We start from the raw sequence: 27,341 nt of genomic DNA on the forward strand, positions 1-27,341 counted from the left end.
ATAATATACATCTCGCAATACAATAAATTCTCAATAGCATTAAAGAGAAAGATATAAAAAAAATATATCTTTCAAATGGATACATCCACCGATATTGCACAGGATCACCAACCTTAAGTTCATATGGCAAATGTATGATCATATGTTCCATAACATCAAAAAATGTTGGCAAAAATATCTTCTCTAGCTGACAAATAGTAGTGACGATAGAATCCTTGAGATTCTTTACCTCAATTACTACAACTTTCGATGCACACAATGTTCTAAAAAATCTACTCAACTTGGATAATACCTCTCATATAGGTTTGTCTAACATATCACAGAATGTTAGAAGAATCAACCGTTGCATAATGACATAACAATCATGGTTCTTCAACCCATATAATTGTCCCTCGTCTATCTTCACAACTCGAGCAATGTTAGAGACGTGTCCATCTGAAAATCTCAACTGTCTTAACCATTGACATACCTGATTTACTTGATCTGGTCCAAGCACGTACCTTGCCTTTGGTTTCAGTACTTTGCCATTGTACTCCTTGAGTTCCAATTCTGGTCTTTTACATATTACTTTTAAATCCATACGGGCCTTCGGATTATCCTTCATTTTCTCTTTGATATTCATTATTGTATTGAACACATTATCAAACATATTTTTCTCCATATGCATCACATCCAAATTATGTCATATCAATAAGGTCGGCCAATATGGTAGTTCCCAAAATATAGATTTCTTTGTTCAATTGTGATCCTTCTTAAATCCAAGAGCGTCGGATTACGGGCACATGTTAGTCCATATAAAAAGTATCGCAATCGTCTTAAAATCTCTATGCCAAACAACCTTGTAGGTGGACCTTCCATTTCAGTTGCGCCTGCTCGAAACACATTCCTTTGTCGTCGGAATGAATGGTCATTGGGTAGAAATCGACGGTGATAATCAAACCAGCACGACTTCCTTCCATGCGCCAATCTAGAAGATTTTGTATCATCCATGCAGTACGGACATGCCAACCTCCCATGTGTTCTCCAACCAGATAACATACCATATGCAGGGAATTCACTGATTGTCCATAGAACATCAACCCTCATATTGAAGTTTTGTTTTTTGTGGGCATCGTACGTGAGAACACTGTCATCCCACAGTATTTTCAGTTCATCAGTCAATGACCTTAAATATACATCAAGATTTTGGCCCGGAGAGGTCAAATCAGGGATCAATAGAAACAAGAAAAGATTTTGACGCTTCATACACAAGTTTGGAAGAAGGTTGTATGGGGTGACTAATACTAGCCAACACGAGTATGGAGTTGATCTATCTCCAAATGGATTAAATCCATTTGTACATAAACCTAGCCTAACATTTCTCACATCCATTGCGAAGTTTCATATCCTCTATAGTGATCCATCGATCATGTATAACATCAATATCGTCTACTGTTTGGGATAGTTTGATAATTGGTAAAGGACTCACCTCGATAGATGGTGCTTGGGATACATGCACATTTTCTGCAAGATTCACATCATTTCATTGATCAACTACTTGTTTAATTGATCATTTATTAACTTTGTATACTTCTAACTAAACATCACTACTGGTTAACATTGATTATATATCCTCCTCAATATTTATCTATATTTCTTAGTTGTTTGAAGAATAACTATACCAAAGGCTCAATAAGTTTACCGCATATCCATTTTTATGAGACATTAAAGCTGCAAATTCCTTAAAGATAATATTTTTGGAGACCAGCAAAGATTTCTAATTAGTGTAATCAGACCTACGGTAGTGTACTTTAGCCCTTTTAGATGTCATCATTGACTGTTTACAACAACCACAGTAGTGCATTTTAACCATTTCAATACTTGTGCATAGTGAACCCTAGCTCCATTATACCAATACAAAAACAACAAATATTAACTAAAGGATAAACAAACAATTATAAATCATCTACAACAATACATAAATTTTTATGCAAAAAACCTTAATTATAGTAAATCCTAAATGTTAAATCCAGTTGTTGAAGACGATGACAACACAAGAAAACATACAAAAGCATCCATAGCAACAACCAAATATGAGGATATTCAATTATCGCAAATTGGATTTGTTCACACCCCTGATTGTAGGTTGCCATATTAAACAGAAATACACATGAGGATACCCACATATATATTGTATGAAACTCACCTTTCAAAGTTGTAGATGAGAAAGTCAATCACAAGGATGATACTGCAACCTTCTCAAAATACAGAAATCCTTGCAAGGGTTCTACAGAGTTCTTTGCGGACAAAAACAATAAGAAAAAATCCTCGAACAAAAATGAGTATATATATTATTCAACAAAATCGTAACTATTAAAAAAAATTACATATAATAAAAGTTTCACAAATATTTAACTAGCATATTTGTGATTTTGTTGGTTCCCGTTAAGTGGAGTTTCAGACATAAATTTATGTGATTTCAAGATATATGCGAAACAATATGATATTTGTGAGAGGTGTTTCACAAATATATTTATGTGAAATATTGAGTATAAGCGAAAGAGTAAGATATTTACAATTTCGGTGGTTTGATTTTTACCAAAATTTTGCAAATAGATTTATGCAAATTCGTAACCAACGATTTGTCGGCGGTACAATCTTACCGTAAAAAAGGTCTAAATTCACAATTGCGATGAGTAAAAAAAAGTCTAACGATATCGAACATTTATGATTTTAGACATCAAAAGAATATAAAAAATTATAAAGTTTTTAGAGAATAAAGTCAAATTACCTGTAGAGTACGACAATTTAAAGTGTCTGGTTTTAGATGCCATTCTAAAAGCCTCCCTCAAATCTAACAATAAACACATCCAAGACCTTGCCCCAAAGGGGTTTGACATAATGAGATGGGGCCTATGCCACCAAGAAGGCGGCCAAGGTTCAAATCCCATGGCATCATCCCTTGTGCAGCCAGTAAGTGGCAACTTCCAGTGGGCAAGGGGTAAGCCCAGAGTTATACGCTGACACGACAGTGATGGTAAGTACTATAGGTAGAGCCAGCACAGCTTGGTCAGGATGCTGAGGCGGTTTCTCCAGTGTAAATATAAAAAAAAAACACATCCGAGACCAGACCAGGTGGGACTCTAGGGCCAGATCAGAACCTACGATCCCTTGTCCAAGAATTTTACATATAAGATTAGTTTACAAGTACCAAAATAAAAGCCCCAAAGGGGTTTGGCGTAGTGGGATGGGACCTAGGCTGCTAGGCAGGTGGTCTAGGTTTAAATCCCATAGGCATCACCCCTTGCGCAAGCCACAGCATGGCGACTCCCCGAGGGCAAGGGGTAAGCCTACATTGTTTTATGCTACCAGGACAGCAACCATAAGTACAGCAGGAAATCAAGCACGGCTAGGTCTCTGATCCTGAGGGTGGTTTCTCTGCATAAATATAAAAAAAATTATCATAAAACCTAAACACCATTTCCAAATATTTCATAATAACAACAAAACTAATAACCTCTTTAAGAGTATCAAAGGTCTCATTCTCACTCTGTTTTGCTAAAAACTACAATTTACATCACGGAAGATTGGCACCTCAAATATCAGCAAAGACCCTGGCTAGAGAATGAGGAACTTAAACCACAAGACCACAACAATGAACACCAACTGAAAATGTCACCCACATCAAACAGCAATGACTTTTTTAAGAGACTCCAACTTCTTATCAACAAGCTCTTTAAGTCATGCTTGCAAGTCTTCAGAAAGATTAGTACTATGCTACTAACGTAACGTCCTTTTCGCCATCCTTCACTATACAGCATATCACAATCAGCAGTTAGCCTCCCGATTATTGCATATAAAATACAAGTCAGCATGCTGGACAAGTCTCTAACATGCAAAATATTTTTGAGTTAGATTCCATGTCTAGGACTTGAGAAAGTCCACATTGAACTATACTGAGGAGCAAATGAGAACAAATGCAATCCTGGCTTTAAGGTGCATATAGCTAAAATACATAGTAAGAACAAGAAAACCATCTAATTTCAACATTTAGATTTATATTGGGCAGAGTCACTTCTCCAAAAAATAATAGTAACAAATTTATTTACCATATTAAAGATATCAGAAACAACCAAAGTGATGATGATGAGGAAGGTGGCCATACGCGAAGAAGAGAAGCTAGAATTTGGATATGTCCACCATCGATTAAAATTGGAAAAGGCCCCAGAATAAATGAACATGCATGAACACCGACAGAACCCAACAAGCAAAAACAGAAGTCAAGAGGCAAAACCCTGTGCAATTTTTTTTTGAAAAAACTCATTTCACAAACCAAGTGTCCCAAGCCAAATGACCAAAAGAGTGATTCAGAAATCACTGAGAATTACAAACTGCAGAAATCAAATCGTCACAAAAATTTATGACATCTATTGAAATTTTATTCCTCAACACCGACCCCATATCCAAGCCATATCCGTTCAGCACACGTACAGGGGCTCAAAGGGCATGTCCCTGTCGCATCCCTCCATCCATTATATATCTAAATCTATCAATCACGTCTGTATTTTAAATTATTAGAGTAGGAGATATTATCTTATTCTTTATTTCTCAGAATTAGTCTGTCTTTTTATTTTTATGTCATAACATGTTGCAGAGATAATGGGTTTATTCATTATTTGGAAGACAATAGCTTCCTCTCCCAACATTAAGCTCTAACAATAAGGAACTATAGGAATAACAAAGAATTCTTTATTTCCCAGGGCCAGTTGAGCCTATCTTTTTACTTTCTGTCATAACATGTTGCATATATATAATGGGTTCATGCATCTCTTAACTCGGTATTTGAAAGACAATAGCTTCGTCTCCCAACATGAAGCTCTAAGAATAAATAGGAGCAAAAACTATGGTCAGTCTAAATGCTTGTTGATAAGGATCATCACACTAAATACAATAGTATGTCCGGCTCTTAACCAGGATTCCTAGCACTAGCAATCTAGTTATAAGGTAACAGAAAGTTGGTTTTGATATTTCTATGAATATTTAATGCATATGATACATTCTGATTCTAGAATCAATAGATGCTCTTAGGCACAGAACAGGTAATTTATTTGTTTGGTGACTGTAAACAGTGCATAGTTTTATATAGGTATAGTGATTTGAAAAGGAAAATTTTCAGCAGCCAAGGCACCTCACATTTAGTATGAATAAGAGCAATCCTATGATAGGTTGCTTTGCAAAACTGCATTATTCAGATCCTAGGGTTGGCTGAGTAGGTTCCATGTAGAAGAATGAATAAGAATAGCTTTGCAGTTGATTACTTAGGGATGACCTCTTCGGAATCACAATAGCTCATCAGAGAAGTGGGGTGAAGAGTTCTCTACACTGAGCTAATTGGGACATGGTGGGATTGGACTACTGAAGTAAGGAAGACCTAACTATCAGAAGAAAAGACAATGAACACTGAGTAGAGACATTAGAAATAGGACACAATCTATGACGAAAAAGTAAAGGATGCAAAAACTAATGACATACACAAGTAGGTATTAGCAGAAAACCTTAATAGTGGAGATACCATGAACATGGAACTGTTCTTTAAGGGATAATGTAGCTGGAAAGCTGCTGTGATAATTTCTTTAAGAACAAGTTATCAAGTTGAAGATGATAATAGAGAAATTTTAAGATGTCTAGAACTACAAATTCAAGCCATTTCAGAAACTAAACTGCAGAGTATGCAAAAGTTTTCTGATATGACCTTTTTGGCTTTTCCTTTTACACAAATGCATCACATGCACTTAGAGAATGCAGGAAAAGGGAACAAATACTCCAGAACCGAAGGAAAAAAAAAATTATAGAACAAAAAAAAAACACAAGAAACGAAAACTTCAAAATTATGACATCAGTGCCTGTAAAATAACCTTTCCCAAATGCTTGCACATGAATTCCATGCGGTTGATTAATGGAGATTAGCCTCCTCTTCTACTTGTCTGCTGGAGAGCCCTAACATGCAAAAATAATTGTGAAGGTAAGGGGAAAAACTACCCTCATTCGAATTCAACTCAAGAAATGCAATACTTAAAGTTGGCCGAGTGATTTGGTCCCACTTCAATTATCAATATAAATAGTCGATACTTCAAAAAGCAAGAAGACCATACACCATCAGCATGAAAGAAACCATACTTGTGTGACCACTGTATGTCCTAAACTTCGACATGAACCTTATCCCAATAAATATGAACACCACAAAAGTCAATACTTAACAGGTTGAAGCCAGTTCTAGTAAGCAACCACATCGAAATGAAAAACATGAAACCCTTTTGGAAATCCATCAATAAGATTTAGGAGGTCCACAAAAAAAATTTGCCTAATAAGAGACCATTATAAATTGGGCCATCTAAAATTTAAAAATTTAAGTGCCCAGATACCTGAATGAACCTAATTTAGCTTGAGCTACTCTCAAATTAAGCAATCCATAAACTTTTTTTTTTGGTTTCTTGACAAAAATAAATAAATTCAACTATTGGTAAGCATCCCGTTGATAAAGCTGTTCTTGTTCATCGTACTTTAGCACTTGTTTGAAATATTGATGTTGATTCCACGAAGCTTAGAAAGAATTTGCAACCTTCTTAGAGTTCACACATGTAGGCAATGTTAAATCATCTATCATCAAACTTATGAAAGTTTATTTCCATTCAAGAATAGTCAAATCTCATCCAGAAGATGAATGGTCTAGATTTTGATTTACCAAGTATACACATGCCACTGAAAATTAGTCAGGAGTTCCCTACATGAACCAGAAAGTAGGATTATCAAAGACAGGGCTCGCTCAGACTTAGATTGCTTTGACAATTATAAAAATAAAACTACCAGCATAGAGAAATAATATTTTTTGGTATATAAAAAGTAGAGTTCTTTATAATAAGGAAAACAGAAATTTTGGAAAATAAAAACTAAAAGACCAAACCCCCCAAAATCCATCCAATCAAGGAAAATTTCACCTTATAGAGTGAATTGCTATCCTAGAGATTCTTATACAAACTAATTATCCTGATATAAGCAAAAAACTCCACCAGGGCCACCAGCACCACCAACATCCCCATTCCCCACCCTAGCAAATAAATAACGAGCTATGTCACATGGGTGCGGGTGCGGGCGTGGGTGCGGGTGCGGGGATTCGGCACTTCCAAAAAACCCGGGTGCGGGGGTGCGGCAGGGGCAAAAATGTAATAAGTAATATATATATATATATATATATATATAAAGGGGGTTGGGGAATAGGCGGGGTTTTTTTTTTAAACTTTGCAGCTGTCAGGCAGCTGCTGTCAGCAGCTGACAGGCAGCTGCTGCAGCTGTCAGCAGCTGTGCGTGAAAAACTTACTTTATGCTAGTCTGTCAGCAGCTGACAGACTAGCATAAAGTTTTTTTAAAAAAATTTTGAAGCCCATTTGGGCAATTTTTTTTTTTAAAAATGGACATTAATGATCCTGGGTGCGGTCAACGCACCCAGGATCGAGTTGACCACACCCGGTGCGGCACCCGCACCCGCACCCACGTCGAGTCGCGTCGACGCGGGTGCGGCACCCTCCTAGCCGAATCCCTGTGACATAGATAACGAGAAAAAGAAGTGGACAGAATTACAGGAACTTCCCTAACTAGATACTGTTGGATGAATTTGAAACCACATGCCTAGCATAGACAACAATAACTTGCAGATGTCTTTGCACAGGCAAAAGACAAGTTCATATTCTAGAAAACAATAATAGACCATGATTCTTCCATTACTTGTAACACAAATCTTAACTTTGTGGGTGGAGAAACACTATTGATAAAAATAATAGAACAATTATAAATAACTTCTTCATTATGGTATGATAATAACTGTTAAGAAATCCAAACAAATATAAAAAGGAACACAGAAACTGGAGACATTCTTCTTTGATAGAAAACATAGACTTACTACATGAGATCAAAGCTCATAAACTCTGAACCAAAAGGTCAAACTAATTGAAACAAAGAATTCACCAGGAAAAGAGAATTTCGTGATTAAAAGCGATTTTCAAAATATTTTCACTCTTAACATAGAACTGGTGGCATCCCTAAAGTGCATCAGGGAAAAGGGCAACTTTTTTTAACACTTCAAAAAGTTATTAACAATACAAAAATCCCTGATGAAATCCACATATTAACTGAAATAGAATCAATGTCACCCATCAGGATTACACAGTTGAACTGGACAAAATGTTATCACATTAAACAAATTTTAGGAAAAAAACAAAAGCATACTAAATTAGTAACAGTGAACAAAAATTGATGATAGAGTGATAGTGTTCCGGACCGCCATGTTTTCACCTTTTTGTTTATGATGTATATACCTCTTTGGCACTCTCCAGTGCTATATGGCTTTTTGGCTTACGAACCCCTTCTATCGGGCCCCTCTCTTTCCCTCTTTATGTACTCTACTTACAAGTTGTTATAAAAGAAGTTTTATGCATCCATGCTCTCTTTGTGTTTGTGCATGCGCGTACTCTTACTTCCGCTCCTGTGTGTGTTGTGAGTTGCTTGTGCGCTTAAAAGGTCAGCTTTCGATGTTTGTGATTACCCGAAGTTACGTCCCAGGGACCTTCGCTTCTAAGCCCATGGTAAGTTGGTACCAAAGCCTTGTCGACATTGAGATTGACAATGGCACCGAAGAGAAATGTCATGACTCCTTCAGGTAGTATGGTTCCTCTTGAAGAAGAGTTCATGGTTGATGACCGTGTGTCAGCTATTGCGCGTGATGTCGCCGAGCTCACGGGGACAGTGACCAATGTGGAGAAGTTGGTTAATGGGATCTGTGCTGATTTTACGAATCTGAACATGGAGATTAAGACGATAGTAGAGGGGGTGGAAGACTCTGTGGAAAGTCTTGCCACTAGATTTGAGAATTCAGTGGATGACCTTGCCACCAGGTCGATTCAACATCATGGTTGCAGAAATGGATATTATTCGATGGAAGAATAATTAGAAGTGACAGTTGAGGACTGTCTCAACTGGTGAAACTGTGGTACGTGAGAATAAGCCTCGTATCAAACTACCTGAGCCTGCAAAGTATAGGGGGACTCAGAACTCAAGAGGCCTCAATAACTTTATTTACCAGATGGAGCAGTATCTTGATGCTACTAGAATAGAGGAAGACACAGATAGACTGTGCACCGCAATAATGTACTTTGCGGATGAAGTGACTCTTTGGTGAAAACGCCGTTTAGGCGATGTTCGACGTGGGTGAGTTGCAGTAGTCTCATGGGAGGACCTTAAGAAAGAGCTACATGACTTCTTTTTGCCCAAGAATGAAGAAAAATTGGCCTGCAATAGGTTGCTGGCATTGAAGCAGACAGGGTGAGTTCATGACTATGTCAAGGCATTCTCCTCGATAATATTGGACATCAAGGACATGGGTGATGCAGATCGGTTGTTCTACTTCGGCCATAAAACTCATTCGGCATGATCCTCCAACTCTCACTGCAGTGATTGCTGTTGCAGAAAAGCTTGTCGAGCTTGATAGGAACAAGACGACATTTCAAGGTAGACAACATGAAAACGATTGTAACAACAATAATCGAAGGGACAATCGAAGAAACGATAATACGCAGAATGCTGGCCGTAAGAACCAACAAAATCAAGGCGGACAGGATGGTCAAAATAATAACAACAATCAGAACAAGAATAACTTTCAGGGCGACAACTATCGTCATCGTAATTGTCGTATCTGCCATGGCGATCATTGGGCCGATACGTGTCCCAACACGAATCGCGGTCAAGAGAATGGAGATAATTGCGTGCCCTAAGCTGCGAATGTCGTTCAGGGTGAGGAAGTTCATCAACCTGCAGAGGCACCAACTGTTGGAGCAATGCAGATGACCAAGGCATTGATAGACACAGGTGTTACGCATAACTTCATATCGCGTGAAGAAGCAGAACAGTTGGGATTGCAGTGGGAAAAGAAGGAGAGCCGCATAAAAGCAGTTAACTCCAAAGCAAGGGGCATCTACAGTGTTGTTCGTGATACGCCAGTGCAAATTCATAACTGGTCAGGAAGGACCACATTATCAGTCGCACCTATGGATGATTTCAAAGTCATCATTGGGATGAAATTTTTGAGAAGTAACAAGGCAGTGCTGATGCCTCACCTTAATATTGTCAGTTTTGAGTGTGAGAATCAGCCCTGCATGGTTACCACAATACCGACAGTGAAGCCTCGTGGGCGCTTGGTGTCTGCACTCCAGTTGAAGAGAAGCATGAAAAGTGGTGATGAAACTTTTTTCGCCACAATCCGTGCAATAGATGAAGCAGGAGAAACCGTTGATGTCTTAGGGGGCCCTAGTGCCCGTATTGAAGGAGTTCGACAATGTTATACCCGCCGAACTGCCGAAGAAGCTACCTCCGAGGCATGAGGTAGACCACCAGATCGAGTTAGTGCCAGGTACACGACCACCCACAATGACTTCATATCGTATGGCAATTCCTGAGCTACAGGAATTACGCAAGCAATTTGATGACATGCTTAAAACATGGATCATCTAACCATCCAAAGCTCCCTTCGAAGCGTCTGTGCTATTTCAGGCAAAGCACGATAGGTCGAAGCGTCTGTGCGTTAACTACAAGGCACTGAATAAAATGACTGTAAAGAACAAGTATCCATTTCCTTTGGTTGCAGACTTGTTTAATCAACTTGGAAAGGAAAATGTCTTCTCTAAGTTGGACCTAAGATCAGGTTGTTGGCAAGTAAGAGTTGCTGAAAGGGGTGAACCAAAAACCACTTTGTAATGCGTTATGGGGAGTTTGAATTTCTTGTTATGCCATTAGTCCTGACGAACACGCTCGCAACCTTCTTAACCCAGATGAACAAGATTTTTTTCCCGCACCTTGATAAGTTTTTCGTCGTTTACTTGGATAACATAGTGGCGTACAACGACTCTATTGAGCAGCATATTCAATACCTTCAGATTGTGTTTCAGACTCTTAAGGATCACGAGTTGTACGTCAAGCGAGAGAAGTGCCTATTTGGTCAAATGAAAGTTCACTTCCTTGACCATATTGTGGGAGGAGGTAAATTGAAGATGGACCACAAGAAGGTTCAAACTATTCACACTTGGGAGCTGCTTGCTATGGTTCTCGAATTACGTTCTTTATTGGGACTTGCCAATTACTATCGGTGATGATAGAAATCGTGGTTCCCTGTTTCATACACAAGAGCAGACACCACCGAATGGGAGAGAGAGAAGAGAAAGCTGCAGGATTTTCCCCAAATGAATTTCATCGACTGTGGTATTGGGCTTCACGTTAAATACATGATGTTACAATTACTAGGGTACGAAAATACCCATCATACAACAAATGTAAATTACAAAATGCCATTAGTGACTTTAATGAACATGTGCTAATTAGAGTGCTAGTTGGATGAACTCAAATTGGGTTTAGATAAGATCCAAACCCAGTCGTGTGTACACACTTCTTTTCATCCTTCCTCAAGTTGTACATGGTTTTGAACCATGAACAACTTGCCTTTCAACATCCAGAATCGGTCCTTGATAAGCCCTTTGGTAAACAAGTGAGCAACTTGATCAGTAGTCCGAACAAATTCTGGTTCAATTTCCTTCTCTTCGACTTTCTGTCTTACAAAATGTTGATCAATTTCAATATGCTTGGCACGACTGTGGTAGATAGGATTGAATGACATGTTGATGGCACTTTGATTGTCACATAGGAGAATACATTTAGATATTGATTCTCCTACTTATGTCAACAAATGTCTAATCCATGTTACTTCAGCTGTAGCAGCTGCCATTGATCTGTATTCAGCTTCTGTGCTTGATCTGGCAATAGCCCTTTGTTTTCTACTGCTCCAAGATACAAGATTTAGGCCAACGAAAATACAGTATCCTGACACTGACCTACGCTCATCTGGATCTCCTGCCCAGTCTGCATCTGTGTAAACAAGTTCATGCATGTTATGTTCATTCATACTCTTTCTGTACAAAAGACCATCTCCAATAGTTTCCTTCAAATATTGAAGAATGCGTTTAACAACTTCCATATGTCCAATACACGGTTCATGCATAAACTGAGATACCTGATTGACTGAATAGACAATATCAGGGCGAGTAAAAGTGAGATATTGAAGCATCCCCACTATCCTGCGATATCCTGTAGGATCCTTATACAAATCACCATCTCTAGAACTGAGTTTCTGATGAAGTACACTGGGTGTGCTTAGAGGCTTGCAATCTTTCATACCTGCTTTGCTGAGAACATCAATGGTATACTTATGTTGGTAAGTGTCATGCCTTCAATAGTTCTGTCAACTTCTACTCCAAGAAAATATCGCAGTTTACCAAGGTCTTTCATCTTGAACCTGTGGTTCAGGAATTCTTTGACCTGCTCAATGTGTTCAGCAGAGCTACCTGTAATGATTATGTCATCTACATATATCAATAATAAGGTAATTGTGTCGTTATATTTAAATATGAAAAGTGAATGATCAAGAAACGAACGACTAAAACCATATTTCTCTATTTCAAGAGAAAAACTGTCAAACCAAGATCGAGAGGCTAGCTTCAAACCATATATAGCTCTCTTTAATCGACACACATATTCTCTGGAGTTCCCTTCTGCATACCCAGTGGGTTGTTCCATGTACACTTCTTCCTTTAGAGTTCCATGTAAAAATGCATTTTTTACATCCAGTTGACTGATAATCCACTGATGTTCAATAGCCAATGATAGTATGATTCGAATAGTACCCATTTTCACAACCGGACTGAAGGTCTCATCATAATCTTGTCCTTGCTCCTGAGTGAATCCCTTGGCAACTAGTCTAGCCTTATATCGCTCAATAGTACCATCCGGCTTATACTTTATTTTGTACACCCACTTGGACCCAACTACATTTCGATCATGTGGTCTGGGAACAATCTCCCAAGTGCCACATTCATGAAGAGCCTCCATTTCTTCATTCATAGCTTCAATCCATCGCTTAGAATTTGCTGCTTGATAGAAAGTCATGGGCTGATCTTCCTTACCTAGAGAGGTTAAGAAGAGTTGAAAATTCATAGAAATTCTGCTGCAAGCCTTTTTGAATGATAAAACTGAGGTAGAAAACCAGAACTATTTACCAAGAAACTGTTCTGAATTAGAGTTTGATCAAAGAGACACGTTACTTTAAAATTAACGTGTGTAATTTCAGAATATGAGGGAATATGGATTTATAACTCTGGGATAGAAACAGACAGTGTGAAACAGAGAAGAAGATAGAGAAAGATCAACTAATGTAATATTAGTTAATCAGGACAGCAAGATCTGAATCTGATATGCAGTCAACTTGTAAAAAAAAAATTTAACGTGACCCTATTCAAGCCTTGGAATCACGCAAAGATCAAATGATGTGAATCTGATCTTGCGTGAGTATTTGTGCTGTTAACATATAAGATCACGTGCAGTGACAAGTCAAAAGGGAGACAAAAATATGATAATGTGAAGAAAATAGAGAGGAAACAGTGAAACAGAAATATGTAGAGAAAGAAACAGGTAGGCTAATGAAAGAAGGTTGTTCAGCAAACAGTGAAATAGAAATATGCAGAGAAACAAGTAGGAGAGATGATTCAAAGGCAAGTGAGTGGGAAGAGACTTTACCGGATGAAGGAATAAGATCCTTAAGCTTGGATCTGTAGCTCTGATACCATGATAGAAATCATGGTTCCCTGTTTCATACACAAGAGCAGACACCACCGAATGGGAGAGAGAGAAGAGAAAGTTGCAGGATTTTCCCCAAATGAATCTCATCGACTGTGGTATTGGGCTTCACGTTAAATACATGCTATTACAATTACTAGGGTACGAAAATACCCATCATACAACAAATGTAAATTACAAAATGCCATTAGTGATTTTAATGAACATGTGCTAATTAGAGTGCTAGTTGGATGAACTCAAATTGGGTCAGTCATGTGTACACACTTCTTTTCAGGTGATTCATCAAGCGATATTCTCAGATAGCCATGTCGTTCACTAATCTGCTAAAGAAAGACAGGTCATGGCTAGGGTCTAATGCATGTCAGGATGCTTTTAAGGAGTTAAAGTGTGCCCTGACAGAAGAACCTGTGTTAAGGTTGCTAGATTGTCAGCAACCGTTTGAAGTGCAGACTGATGCGTCTGACTTAACAATTGGAGGGATGTTGCTCCAGGAAGGACATCTCATTGCATTTAAGAGCTGAAAGCTGAATGGCGTCGAACGTCGATACACGGTGCACGAGCGCGAAATATTGGCAGTCGTGCATTGTCTAAACACATGGAGACACTATCTTTTGGGGGTCGCAATTCGTTGTACGCACTGACTACGTTGCGACGAGCTACTTTCAGACTCAGAAGAAGCTGAGTCCAAGACAAGCCCACTGGCGAGATTTTCTGACGGAGTTTGATATGGTCCTTGAGTACAAGCCTGACAGGTGTCATGTTGTTGCTGACGTCTTGAGTCGGAAGGCAAAACTTGCATCATTGCTCTCTTGGGACGACAATATTAGCCAACCAATGAGTAATCTTCTCGAGCAGGTTTAAGAAGCTTTAAAGAATGATCCAACGGCCCAACAACCGATCGCGTTGGTAAAAGAAGGAAGGAAGCAAAGATTTTGGTTGGAAGACGATTTGCTCCGCTCCACAGGAGATCGTCTGTATATTCTGCGGCAGGATACTCTACGAAGGCACTTAATGCATGAGCGTCATGATACCATCTGGGCGGCGGGTCACTCGGGACAACAAAGGACTTTGGCGTTATTAGAACGTGAGTTCTATTGGCCACAGATGCGCGATGATGTGGATGTTTATGTGCGGACTTGCTTGATTTGCCAGCAAGATAAGCCCATAAATCAAAGACCTGGTATACTATTGGAGCCCCTACCAGTTCCAAGCCGTCCGTGGGAGTGCATAACCATGGACTTCATTGTGAGCTTACCAAAAGCTCAAGGTTACATTCCTATCTACGTGGTTGTGGACAGGTTTTCAAAGTATGCCATTTTCGTGTAAGCCCCTGCAACCTGGGTCAACTGTCGATACCGCAAAATTGTTCGTGCGGGATGTGATCAAGTATTGGGGAATTCCCAAAAGCATCGTCAACGATCGTGATGTCAGCACAAGTTTTCACCCTCAAACCGACGGGCAAACAGAGAGAATCCATGCTAGTGCCAATCAAAGAAATTGAGTTGGTTTACTTGATGCTACTCAATTCTGCTACAACCTCCAAAAGAGTGACTCATCCGACCATAGTCCATTCGAAGTTGCAACCGGACAACAGCCGTAGACTCCACACTCTCTTGTCGCGCGAGGATGTGGCAAAGCACCTTATGCATACCAGTTCGTCAGGAACTGGCAGGATCATACAGAGTCAGCAAAGACATATTTGAACAAGGTGACCAAGTGCATGAAGAAATGGGTGGATGAGAAGCGTCGGCCAACAAAATTTCGTGTTGGAAATATGGTGTTGGCGAAGCTCTTTCTCGATCGCACAACTATCTTTCAGGGCCACCACTGAGGCCTCATTCACAAGTATGACGGCTCCTTCACCATTACCAAGCACATTAAAAACTTGGCATACCGATTGGACTTGCCATTAAATTTTCAAGCGCATCCGATCTTCCACATATGCAACCTGAAATCGTTCCATGAAGACGAAGGAGACCCTCAACGGAGCATGCCTCAATGTGCTCCCATTCCGCAGCACACACCATCAATGGTCGGCATCTCAGGCAAAGATCCCGAAGTCATCCCCAACTGTCTCGACGAAGTCAAAAAGTACCTGGTGGAGTAGAAAGGTCTACCGGAATGTGAAGCTACCTAGGAGAAAGCTACCCATATGTTTCAGCATCGTCAACTTGTGGAGGACTACCATGAACAATTGGCATCGACGACGGAGCCAACTTAAGCGGGAGAGCGTGTTTCGGACCGCCATTTTTTTACCTTTTTGTTTTTTATGTATATACCTCTTTAGCACTCTCCAGTGTTGTATGTGGCCTTTTGGCTTAAGAACCCCATGTATCAGGCCCCTCTCTTTCTCTCTTGATGTACTCTACTTACAAGTTGTTATAAAAGAAGTTTTATGTATCCTTGCATCATTGCTCTCTTTATGTATGTGCATGAGCGTACTCTTGTTTTCACTCCTGAGCGTGTGTTGTGAGTTGCTTGTGTGCTTAAAAGGTCTACTTTCAGTGTTTGTGATTACCCGAAGCTACGTCGCGAGAGCCTTCGCTACTAAGCCCATGACAGATAGCCTCTCAGCATATACTATGGACTCTTGAGTTTTTCATCGGGATATTTAGCACATATGTTGCGTGAAAAGATGAAACTTATTGCAGTTAATCTAATAAACTGCAAAAGAAATTACAACAAAATGAGAAAGGTAAATAGCATAACCATAACTTGTTTCTTCTCCTAATACATATCTTGGAAAAATATGAAAAAAGTACCTCTCAAATAGATACTTGAATTATTGTGTGCATCCTTAAGATGACCCATCATACCTGTAGATTACCGCCCAACTGAACCCCAAATTATCAGAAAAGACAAATTTTGGAAATGAAAAATATTCAAAGATCCCAATTTAAAACACTCATTTAGCATTTCTAGGTGAATTGTAGGAGTCAAAATTGCAATTTCTCTTAAAAATGTAAATGTATATACAATGTAAGAGTGTGTATATATATATATATATATATATTAGGTTAGTACCAAACTAGTAAATAGTAACTAGGTTAGTCCTTTTTTTACTTTTTCAGATACCTTTAGCTAGAGAGGCATTGGAGAGAGAGCCCAAAGGCTCTATTAGAGCCGTTAGGACCTCTCCCAATGTCTCTCTTAAGAGCTCTTTTATGTGTGTATAAATGGGGGTGAAACCCCCTCGCAATTGCATTCTTCTTGCATGGTCTTAATCAATAAAATATTATTTTTATTCCTTGTGTTTGCCCCTTTAGTGGGTGTTTGTGTGTGAGCCCATTTTGTGGCTTATGAGTGTTCTTTTGGTGTTTTGGTTCATTTGTCACGGGCATAAAATTTTTTGCAAACTCGCAACGCGCCAAATTGCCCAGTCCAACGGCCAAAAGCCGCATACTAACACTTTTCTATGTGCCGAATCATTTTATAGGCCCTGCGCACCACCCCGTGCACAACTGCCTAGCGAAAGCTGATCAAGCGCATCTCCTCATGCGTATTCTACCTGATTCATGCCATTGGCTCCACGCATCATTCCTTAGCGCATGGCCACTATGCTCGATGAATAACCAAAGAGGGTCATCGTCCAAGCTCCAAGGGGTGGCGCTCACACCAAATCGAACAACCAATCAATCCAAACCGCAACGACGCGCCTCTAAGGCTACGACGTGACGTCATGATAACTCCGTTAAGGAGGGCTCTCATAGAGCTGTTGGGAGCTCCCCAACGGTCACAGTCACAGTCACATTTATGACTGTTGGGGAGGGTCCCAACAGCTCTATTGGAAAGACCCTCTTATCCCTAATCAAATGGGGAAAAATAAAAAGAAAAATAAAAGAAAGACAAAAAATGTCCCTAGTGGACATGTCTATTTATATAGAGAGAAAAAGACTAAATTGCCCATAGTGGGCATTACAAAAGACATATATATATATATATATATATATATATGATATCCATATATTTTAACAAATACCTGAATTGTCCAAGATATTCCCTTAGGAAAGAAACCCATAGGTTGTTGATGGATCTATAAAATAAAGATTAAGAGTGATGGAACCCTTGAAAGGTACAAAGATAGGTTAGTTGCAAAGGGATACTCCCAAGAGTATGAAATAGATTATGAGAAAACCTTCGCACATGTTGCTAGGATGACCACAATTAGAACCGTAATAGCCCTTGCCTCTGTGAATAAATGACCTATATATCAAATGGATGTTAAGAATGTGTTTCTTAATGGTAAATTGGTTGAAGAAGTCTATATGGAGACACCGCCTAGTATAATTATTTCTAAAAGAAATGCTCTGGATGGCCTTAAACAAGCTCCAAAGGTTTGGTATGACAGGTTTAGTCAAGTTATACTTGATGTTGAATTTTAATATTGTTTAACTGACACAACTTTGTTTGTTAAGATTTCTGATGCAGGTATTATTATTCGTCTTTATGTAGACGATATGATCATCACAAGAAGTGACAAACAAAGAGTTGAAAACATTAAAAGACTTCTCAAAACACATTTTGAAATGACTAATTTGGGGTTTTTTAAGTATTTTCTTGGTATAGAAGTTGTTTATTCATTCAAGGGTTATTTATTGACTCAATCTAAATTTGCTTTAAATATTGTTGTTAGGTCAGGTATTTCAGATGATAAGAAGGTTGATACTCCCGAAGTTGTAAATATTAAAATGAAGATTGATGATGGGGAATCACTTGAAAATTCAACGCCATACAGACAACTTGTCAGAGCTCTGTCATATCTTTCAGTATGCTCTCAGCACTGTTCATATGGGAGCAGTTTTGCGTATTATTAGATATATCAAAACTTATATTTTTCGAGGACCTTTTTTGTCTGCTTCTTCCTCCTTAGACTTACTTGCTTATACTGATGTTGACTGAAGAGGTGATCTAAATAACCGACATTCAACGACTGGTTTTTGTGTATTTTTAGGTAACTCGTTAATCTCATGGAGGTGTAAGAAGCAACAAAAAGTTTTTTTTCTCTTCAAATAAAGCAGAACATCGAGTCATGGACCATGACTACAACCACTATTGATGTGGTCTGGCTAAGAAGATTGCAGGCTGGCATGGGCGTTCCAAGTACAGGAGCATCACGACTGTGTTGTGACAACAAAAGTTTCATCAACATTGCCAACAACCAGACCTTTCACTAGATTGTCACTATGTACGCGAAGAATACCTACATGACACAATTGATCTTCCCCACGTTATTTTAGAATATTAATCGGTGGACTTCTTTAACAAACCTCATGCGGCTCTTAGATTTCACTTTCTCTTAGACAATTTTTCGGTTATTCAACCGTAAGTTTGAGGGAGAGTGTTAAAAATGTAAATATATATACAATGTATGTGTACGTTAACATATTTGTGTACACACACACACACACACACACACACACACATATATATATATATATATATATATATATATATATATATATGTGTGTGTGTGTGTGTGTGTTAGGTTAATATCTAACTAGTAAATAGTAACTAGGTTATTCCCTTTTTTACTTTTTCAGCTACCTTTAGTTAGAGGCATTGGAAAGAGAGCCCATTAGCTCTATTGGAGCTGTTGGGACCTCTCCCAATGTCTCTCTTAGGAGCTCTTTTATGTGTGTATAAATAGGGGTGAAACCCCCTCTTAAATGCATTCTTCTTGCATAGTCTTGATCAATAAAATATTATTTTTATAACTTGTGTTTGTTCCTTTAGTGGGTGTTTGTATGTGAGCCCATTTTGTGGCTTGTGAGTGTTCTTTTGATGTTTTGGTGGAACTCTTTGAGTGTCCACCTTGTTGTTTTGGTGAATACATTTTGGAGGATCTTGTTTCCTTTCAATTTCCACCCAATTCACAAACTTGTTAGCTAGTGTTATTGACTCAAAAAGATCAAGAAACAAGCCACTGACCTTGGAATATTGAATTTCATGCTTGCAGTTCCTTCCACAACCTACAGGACATAAGCATGAAAACAAAAAACAAATAAGAACAAAAGAGAGATAATAGGAGAAAAAACAAAGGAAAAATATCCATTTTGAAAAGAGGAAGAGGAGTAGGGAAAACCTGTATGAGTAATTTGGCCCCATCAAGAGGAAGACAGCCATCCAGGAGACCTCACCCACTTGCCTGAAGATGTGAAGCCCAATGAAGAAAAACATCCAGTTAAAGAAAACGAGTTACCTTTAAGGTTTTCATTCAAAGAATTGGAGTCCGACCATGAAAAATCAGAAATCAAAGACGAACTAAATGGCGTGTGGGATGAAATAAATTTTGTTTCAAATGCGAAAATATTCATTTTCCTTATTGACATCAAATGAAGGTGAGAATTGATTAAATAAACTTTGGATTGTTCTTCCTTCCCCAAATTACAATTCATTGTTTTTATATTTTTTTTAGTTAATTGTTGATTTTGTTAATCATTAGCTTTGTAACTTTTTGAATGATACGTGATGTAAAAATGTCACTAATGTTTTATAGTCACTGATCTTTCTGATATTTTTTAAAAATATCACATATTTATTGAAATTTCAAGGTCAGCCCATATTGTCCAAAGATTTTCATAATGTTACAATATTGTCATGATATTTTCTTGAGATTTTTTTGAGATCTTAAAAAAATATTTTTTATATATTTTAAATACATGTTTTTTGTTTTTTCTCTTTCATAATTTTTTATTTCTTGAAGAGCATTTCAATGATCCAAAATATATATATATATATAGAGAGAGTAATTATTGGATTAGTTGATGTTGATTCCATTGCTAGACCAACTATTCATGTTGAACGAAGTATGTTGGCTTGTGTTTTTGGCATCTATAGGTCTTTTATGCAATATCGCCAGGAATATAATCATATCACATGGACACAGCTGCCAGCTACAAAGGAGGCCATTTCACTGGGTTATTCATTATGAATTGTTAACACTTCATGGGAGTAAAATTAGATGTACATATATGACAAACAATTACAATAATTTTCCACGGATTTGCATAAGTTAAAAAGTGATTTGGATGGTCAAAGAGTTGATTCCTACTAAACTAACATCTATCTCACATCTTTATGCTCATATTCCAAAAAATAAAAAATTGAAAAATTAACCCTCCACACTATATGTATGGGTAAGGGGAACCAATCATATATATATATATATATATATATATATATATATATATATATATATATATATACACATGCATTTTGGTACAAATTTGTTTCATTTGATAAGAATTTTATATTTTACATGCAGGAACAAAAGTATCATATATGTTTTTTCTTTCATAATTTAAGGATGAAAGTAGTGGAATCTTTCATTTTGGCTTGATTTTCTTTGATATATTTTTGTTCTTGTTGCCATATATTAAAGTAGTAAATCAAACATGAATTAAAGTAGTAACATTTCAGTTTTCTCCTAGCTGTTAAACAACCAATCGCTGACTTCAACCTTAAGAGTGACCGCTTGGCTAATGTGTCTTTATGAAAGGTGCACCATCACAGCTTGCTCAACTTGATCTCGGTAAAGAACCCTCTCTTTAGTCAATTGTTAACATAGACATGTGTTTTTAAGTATGGGTTACAAATATGGTACAAAATTCATTATAATTCCTATGTTCTAGTGGGAATAGAAACATGAAAGCAAAAGTCCCCGAAGCAGCCATCCCCAAAAGCAGATTTGACTAGGTGTTCCATGGATGTCATAATGATCAACTTCAAGGAATTCATCTATGTAACTATTGCACGTACACATCCACACATAAGTATTTTCTCATAGAGAAAAATAAAAAAATAAAAAAGCATAGATTTTATAGTATTTTTCTTGCAAAAATATAAAGAAACAATTAGAAAAGTTTTAAAATTATGAAAGAAACAAAAAATAGAAAGCATGTACTTAAAATATATTAAAAATATTTTTTGAAAATCTAAAAAAAATCTTGAGAAAATATCATGACAATATCGCAGCATTTTGAAAAATCTTTGGACAATATCCACTAACCTTTAAATTTCAATAAATACATGATATTTTCAAAATATCATAAAGGTTATAAAACATCAATGACATTTTTACATCACATCATAGGTGATAGAAGTAGCAAACATGTAGACTTCTTATCATTAAAAAAATTATAAAGCTAATGATTAACAAGATCAACAATTAACCAAAAAAATAAAAAATAAAGAATTGTAATTTGGAAAAGGAAAGACAATCCAGAGTTTATTTAATCAATTCGCACAATTGTCTCATATCAATCAGAAAAATGAATCTTTTCACATCTAAAGACGAAATATAGTTTATCCCACTGGTCATTTAGTTTGCCTTATGAATCTGATTTCTCATGGTCGGACTCCAATTCTTTGAATGAAAACCTTAAAGGCAATCCCTTCACTTTAACGGAATGTTTTCTTTCATTGGGCTTGACATCTTTAGGCAAAAGATCCCTCTTTTGAGTAATAGTGTCCACAAGAAGATCAAAAAGTAAAACATCCCCTGGAGCACTCGCATTCTGATTTAGAGAATCTTCATTATGGTTCTCCTTTTACCCTGTGTCAGCACAACCATCATTATCATTGTCACAATCAGAGGTATCATCATTATTGACATTTAAATAATCACCAGTATCATGCTTCTATTTTCTAGAGAATCATTGACAAGTTCCATTGCCAGAATCATGATATTTTTTTACTTATTATTGTTATTTTTTATATTTCTAAAGCCCCGGGATTTATCACCAAACCTATAATATCACGAGAAATAGCCTCACCAAGATAGCCGATACAGATATTTGTGACTATGATATATATAGATGGAAACCTACAAAATGGGCACGGTGCTAAATGAAATAAGCTATTGGATTTTTAATGTTTTTTTGAAATTCTGACCATATAGATGTGATATACTTGCTTGTTTTTATAGGAATCACTTCTTGGAATATTTGATTACATAGAGATTACAGTATCAATGATCACAATCCTAGATTTAAATATTTCAGTTCCATGATAGCAAATTCGTAAATACAAGTGGGGCTAAAAAAATTTTGCAGATTCATACAGATAATTATTCATTGTAAAATCCAGTCCCTTCCACCGTCCCATTCAAACCACCTTTCTCACATCCAAAAAAGAAAAGAAAAACACAGAGATGATAAACCAATTGGGTTAATCCTAAAAACCAACCAGACCAACTTCAACATAATACACCAATAACAGTAAAATTAGAGCAACAAAAAGACCGTATCACAATATTACATTCAACTGGACATGAAAACTTTCCAACACCAACCGCAAATTAGACCACTGAGAAACAACGAAGATCAACAACAAGCGGCTGCAAAACGCTATAATACGAATTGCACGAGGAAACGAAGACATATTGGAATGACTATAATTTCAATAACCAATGAAAATATCCACCCAATATTTCCATTGCCAACTGAACAAACAAGATCAAAATTCACGTACGAAGATTTTGAAAGGAACTAATCCACAGACCGCCCCAGCTAACCTTAGAAAAAATAGACCCCAAATTCCCATCAAATCCAAACCCTCAAACGGAAGGTAGGAGAAAGAGAAGAACCTCCTATTGGCGTTCGCGGATGACAACGAAGAATTTGAGGAAGACGGAGGGGGGGCGGAGGAGCCCAAGCGGACGGCGCCGCCCTTTACGCTGTTCGCGTTGTGGAAACCCCTCTAGAGCCCAGGGCCACTGGATCTTCCAGATTTGCGGGTGTGCGGATCGCCTTTTTCGACCCTGGATTGATTGAGGCACATAAGTCCGAATTCTTCACCTCCCTCCTTTCGATTCTTCGCTTCAGCAACCAGAAAAAAACAGATGGGTACCCTCAATTCCAACCAAACGAACGACAACTAGGCAAGAAACGGCAGAGGGGAGGGGAAACCCTAGAACCGCGACGTGGGTGTTCCGGGTAAGATTGGAAATCGTTAGGAGTAGATGAGAAAAGTTGGGAAATCCAAGAATGCAGATAGATTTCGATTGTTATAGAGAGAGAGAGCAAAACAGTTAATCTCAAATCCTCGTATCAGGGCTGTCAATGCGTCGGGTTTACCCGGACCAAACCCTATACGGTCGGGGCATGATGACAAATAAGAAGACCCGATTAAGATTTGGGTCCGGATTCAAAGGTCCGATTAATATATGGACTCGAATACAGTTTGTGAAATTTTATATCAGACCCGGGCTCGAACCGAGTTCCCATTAAGACCCGCAATTTTTCAATGTAAAAATAATATAAAAAATATTATTTTATCAGGTATGGTCTGGGTATGTTTCATGTAATTTTTATCAGATCCAAATATGATTTCTCTTATAGTAAACCCGATTAGACCCGATATCATACCCAAAAATCTAATCTGAGTCTGATTTTACATGGGTCCGAACCAAACCCGTTGACACCCCTAATCAAACCCTGAAATCAGCACGAGGATTTGATATAAGTTATTTGGCAGCCGGGTCCGATGCCACATCAACATCTTCTCAAGCCACGTCAGATCCTCGGATCTGTGATTCACACTTTTAGTGTGCTGCTGCACTTGATTACCACCCATCTTTGGGTACAGCTTGTCGGTTGTGGGGGGCTCAACAGCAGATGGTACGTGAGCAGCACTCTTAAAAGTGTGCAATCACATCGCACCTGATCTCAGTTCGGGGAACATGGATCAACCCAATTCAATCAGTTGTAATAATCGGATTTACCTGATTCACAGGAGCATACGTTATTACACGAGTAGCATAACCAAAGATTTGAACATGGGTCACTTGAATAAAAGCCACAACGGTTATTAGGGCTGTCAATGGGTCAGGTTTGTGTTGGATCAGGGTTTACCCAAACCCATCTAAATAACAGCTCGTAGGGTTAGGGTACCAATCCGCTTTATATCCAGTCAAGAAAACCCCCAAACCAGACCCGTATAGTTTAAAGGATATTTAAAATTTGTATCTACACTAAAATGTTACATACAAAATGGCTGTCATCTGGGTTGGGTCGGATACCTAGCCAAAATTCTATCCCAAATCTGACCCACATGTTACTGGAGTACGATTCAGGCCTACCCATGTAATGTCCAGGTCAGAAAATTTTATGCAAATACCTTGGTATTCGGATTGCTGTCCAACAAAACCGAACCCATTGACAACCCTAACCATCATTTATAACAAAGGTTCTTTTTTATAACAATGCCGCAGCAAGTAGGACGAAAAAATAAAAGCAAACTATATCATATTCTTTAAATGGACATGGATCGGGTCAGGCCAACCCAAACCATAATCTAAGGTACACCTAGACCAAAGATTTGGACTCAAATTTCATTCTTCCTAGGCCAGGCCAAGTTGAAGAGGAACTTAACCAGATACAAGCACCTCAAGGTTGGATTTATTTTCAATCATTTATGACAATGACCTAAGGTTTACGTTTAAGATTTGTGGGCAATTGATGCAACTTTTTCAATAGAGTATTTTAGAAATATATTTTCAATAAAAACGTTTGTGCAAACAGTGCATCAAATAATAAAAACTGGCTCGCACGAGTAATGGAGTATGTGTCAAACTCAGGAAACGAAAAAAATACTTTGTATTCAACAGAAAAACTAAACTACTCTTTATTGCCCTAAAAAAAATAAAAATAATTAATTAATTTAACTAAGAGTGTTGCCCCTGCAGAGGGCCTAAACAAATAAATAAATGGTTTTATTACATACCTAAATGAATTAAATAAATGAAATCCTAATCTAAAAATAAGAAAAAAAGTCTTCAGTGCTGGAGCTTCTAGTCCTTCATTTCTTCTTCTATGCTTTAGCTGCTTTTCTTTCTTCTGAGGGCCTGAAGGGCCTTTTGAAGAGACCTTTTAGGGACTTCAGAGGGCTCTTCGAAAATACTTTTGAGGGCTCACCGCACATCTAAATACTTTCCTGCAAGAATAAACAGACAAAATACAAAACAAAGAAAGAAAACTATGAGAAGATCGCAAGTTAGTTTTGAGGAAAATCATAAAAACACTAAACAAACTATAAATAAACATTACACTAAAAGACAAAATATTTTTAACTAATTTTATAACTAACATGAACTAAGTTATGAAACTAATTAACTAAAAGACAAATTAGCATAACTAATTAACTAGCGAATAAGAAACAAATTATTGAATAAACTAAGAACAAATAACAAGAAATAAATTAAACTAACAATAAAACATGAAAATATTTAGCATAAAAACTAACCAAAGTTAAAAAATAAAATTAATTAACCAATTAATCAAGCAAATAATAAATTGATCTATCTAACAAAAATCAATAATTTAATTGCAAGAAAATAAAATTGGTTAATGTAATTAAATCAAATAATTGAAATCTAATAATTCTAATGTCATAAAACTGAACCTAAATGAATTTAATTGCTAAAAAAAAATAGATTTAATATTGAATTAAAAATCAACTAATAAACAAAAAAATTAAAACTACCTAAATCGGCTAAGAGGATCTCTACCTAAAAAATGATAATTAATTAACAAGTAAATTATGATCTAAATACGGAAAATATAAATTCTCAATTTGTAAATAAACTCAACTAATTGCTGATAACAATGATTAATTCTACTCTAATTTGCTAAAATAAAAAATTAAATTAACTATCTACTCTATCTATTGATTTCTAATATAATGGAATAACGAATTAAAAATTAATTAAGGCTAAACTAACTAATCTAACATGCTGGAAATAATGAGACATAATAAAAGACATAAATAAATGAGTTTATAAAAGAAAACATGCAAGAAATGATTAAATCTACTTATTGCAATTCATAAATTAATAAAAATAAAAACCCTAATCAGCTAATATTATTAAATCTAATATAAATTTAAGTAAATTAATTTCTGAAACTAAATTAACTAAATCTAAGAAAATAGCAACAACTATCGTGAAACAAGATTAACAACAAAAAAAACAAATATCTATTAGCATGTAGATCAAGAAAAAATGATTATTTTATGATTTGTTTTATTTTTTTTTTCTTTTTAAGTTTTCAAATGCAAGAAACTAAACTAAACTAGATTAAATCAAATGAATATGCAATGAGATGATTTATGAGATGCTAAAATCAAAACTATGATAAAACAAGGGAAAATAATATGCTTTTTACCTTGCTGCACCCAAACAGACTTCAACTCTCTCCCCGGCAACGATGCCAAAAATTTAATGTAACTTTTTCAATAGAGTATTTTAAAAATATATTTTCAATAAAAATATTTGTGCAAACCGTGCATCAAATAATAAAAATTGGCTCGCACGAGTGGTGGAGTCTGGATCAAACTCAGGGAACGAGAAAAATACTTTTATATTCAACATAAATAATAAAAATGTTTTTTTCCTCTCTCTATCTCTTCTTTGCCTCCCCTTCTATCTTTCTTCCCCCTTTTTGATCGATCGATTGCCTACCTTCTTCCTTTCTTGCTTCTTATGCTTTTCACTCCTTCTAAACTCCGTCATCGCCGGTTCCTCACATCCCCTCTACCGAAGAGAGAGTTGAAGTCCGTTTGGGTGCAGCAAGGTAAAAACCATATTCTTTTCCTTTGTTTCATCCTAGTTTTGATTTTTGCATCTCATAAATCATCTC

At 37.1% G+C, this 27,341-nt stretch overlaps 1 long non-coding RNA gene across 2 annotated transcripts; it reads right to left on the reverse strand.

The window, feature by feature from the left end:
* Nucleotides 1-3,459: 3,459 nt before the first annotated feature.
* On the reverse strand, nt 3,460-23,678 carry LOC149819115 (uncharacterized). 2 transcript variants are annotated; one of them, XR_016427438.1, is made up of 5 exons: nt 23,291-23,678; nt 19,787-19,849; nt 19,633-19,673; nt 5,895-5,976; nt 3,460-3,789 (listed from the first exon to the last, which is right to left on the reverse strand). It is a non-coding gene; the product is annotated as an uncharacterized LOC149819115 (long non-coding RNA). The 2 variants fall into 2 exon arrangements; XR_016427439.1 differs by lacking the exons at nt 19,633-19,673; nt 19,787-19,849.
* Nucleotides 23,679-27,341: the final 3,663 nt, after the last annotated feature.

The sequence above is a fragment of the Nuphar pumila genome, chromosome 13, assembly GCF_984573655.1.
Source record: "Nuphar pumila chromosome 13, dmNupPumi1.hap1.1, whole genome shotgun sequence".
NCBI classification, from domain to species: domain Eukaryota; kingdom Viridiplantae; phylum Streptophyta; class Magnoliopsida; order Nymphaeales; family Nymphaeaceae; genus Nuphar; species Nuphar pumila.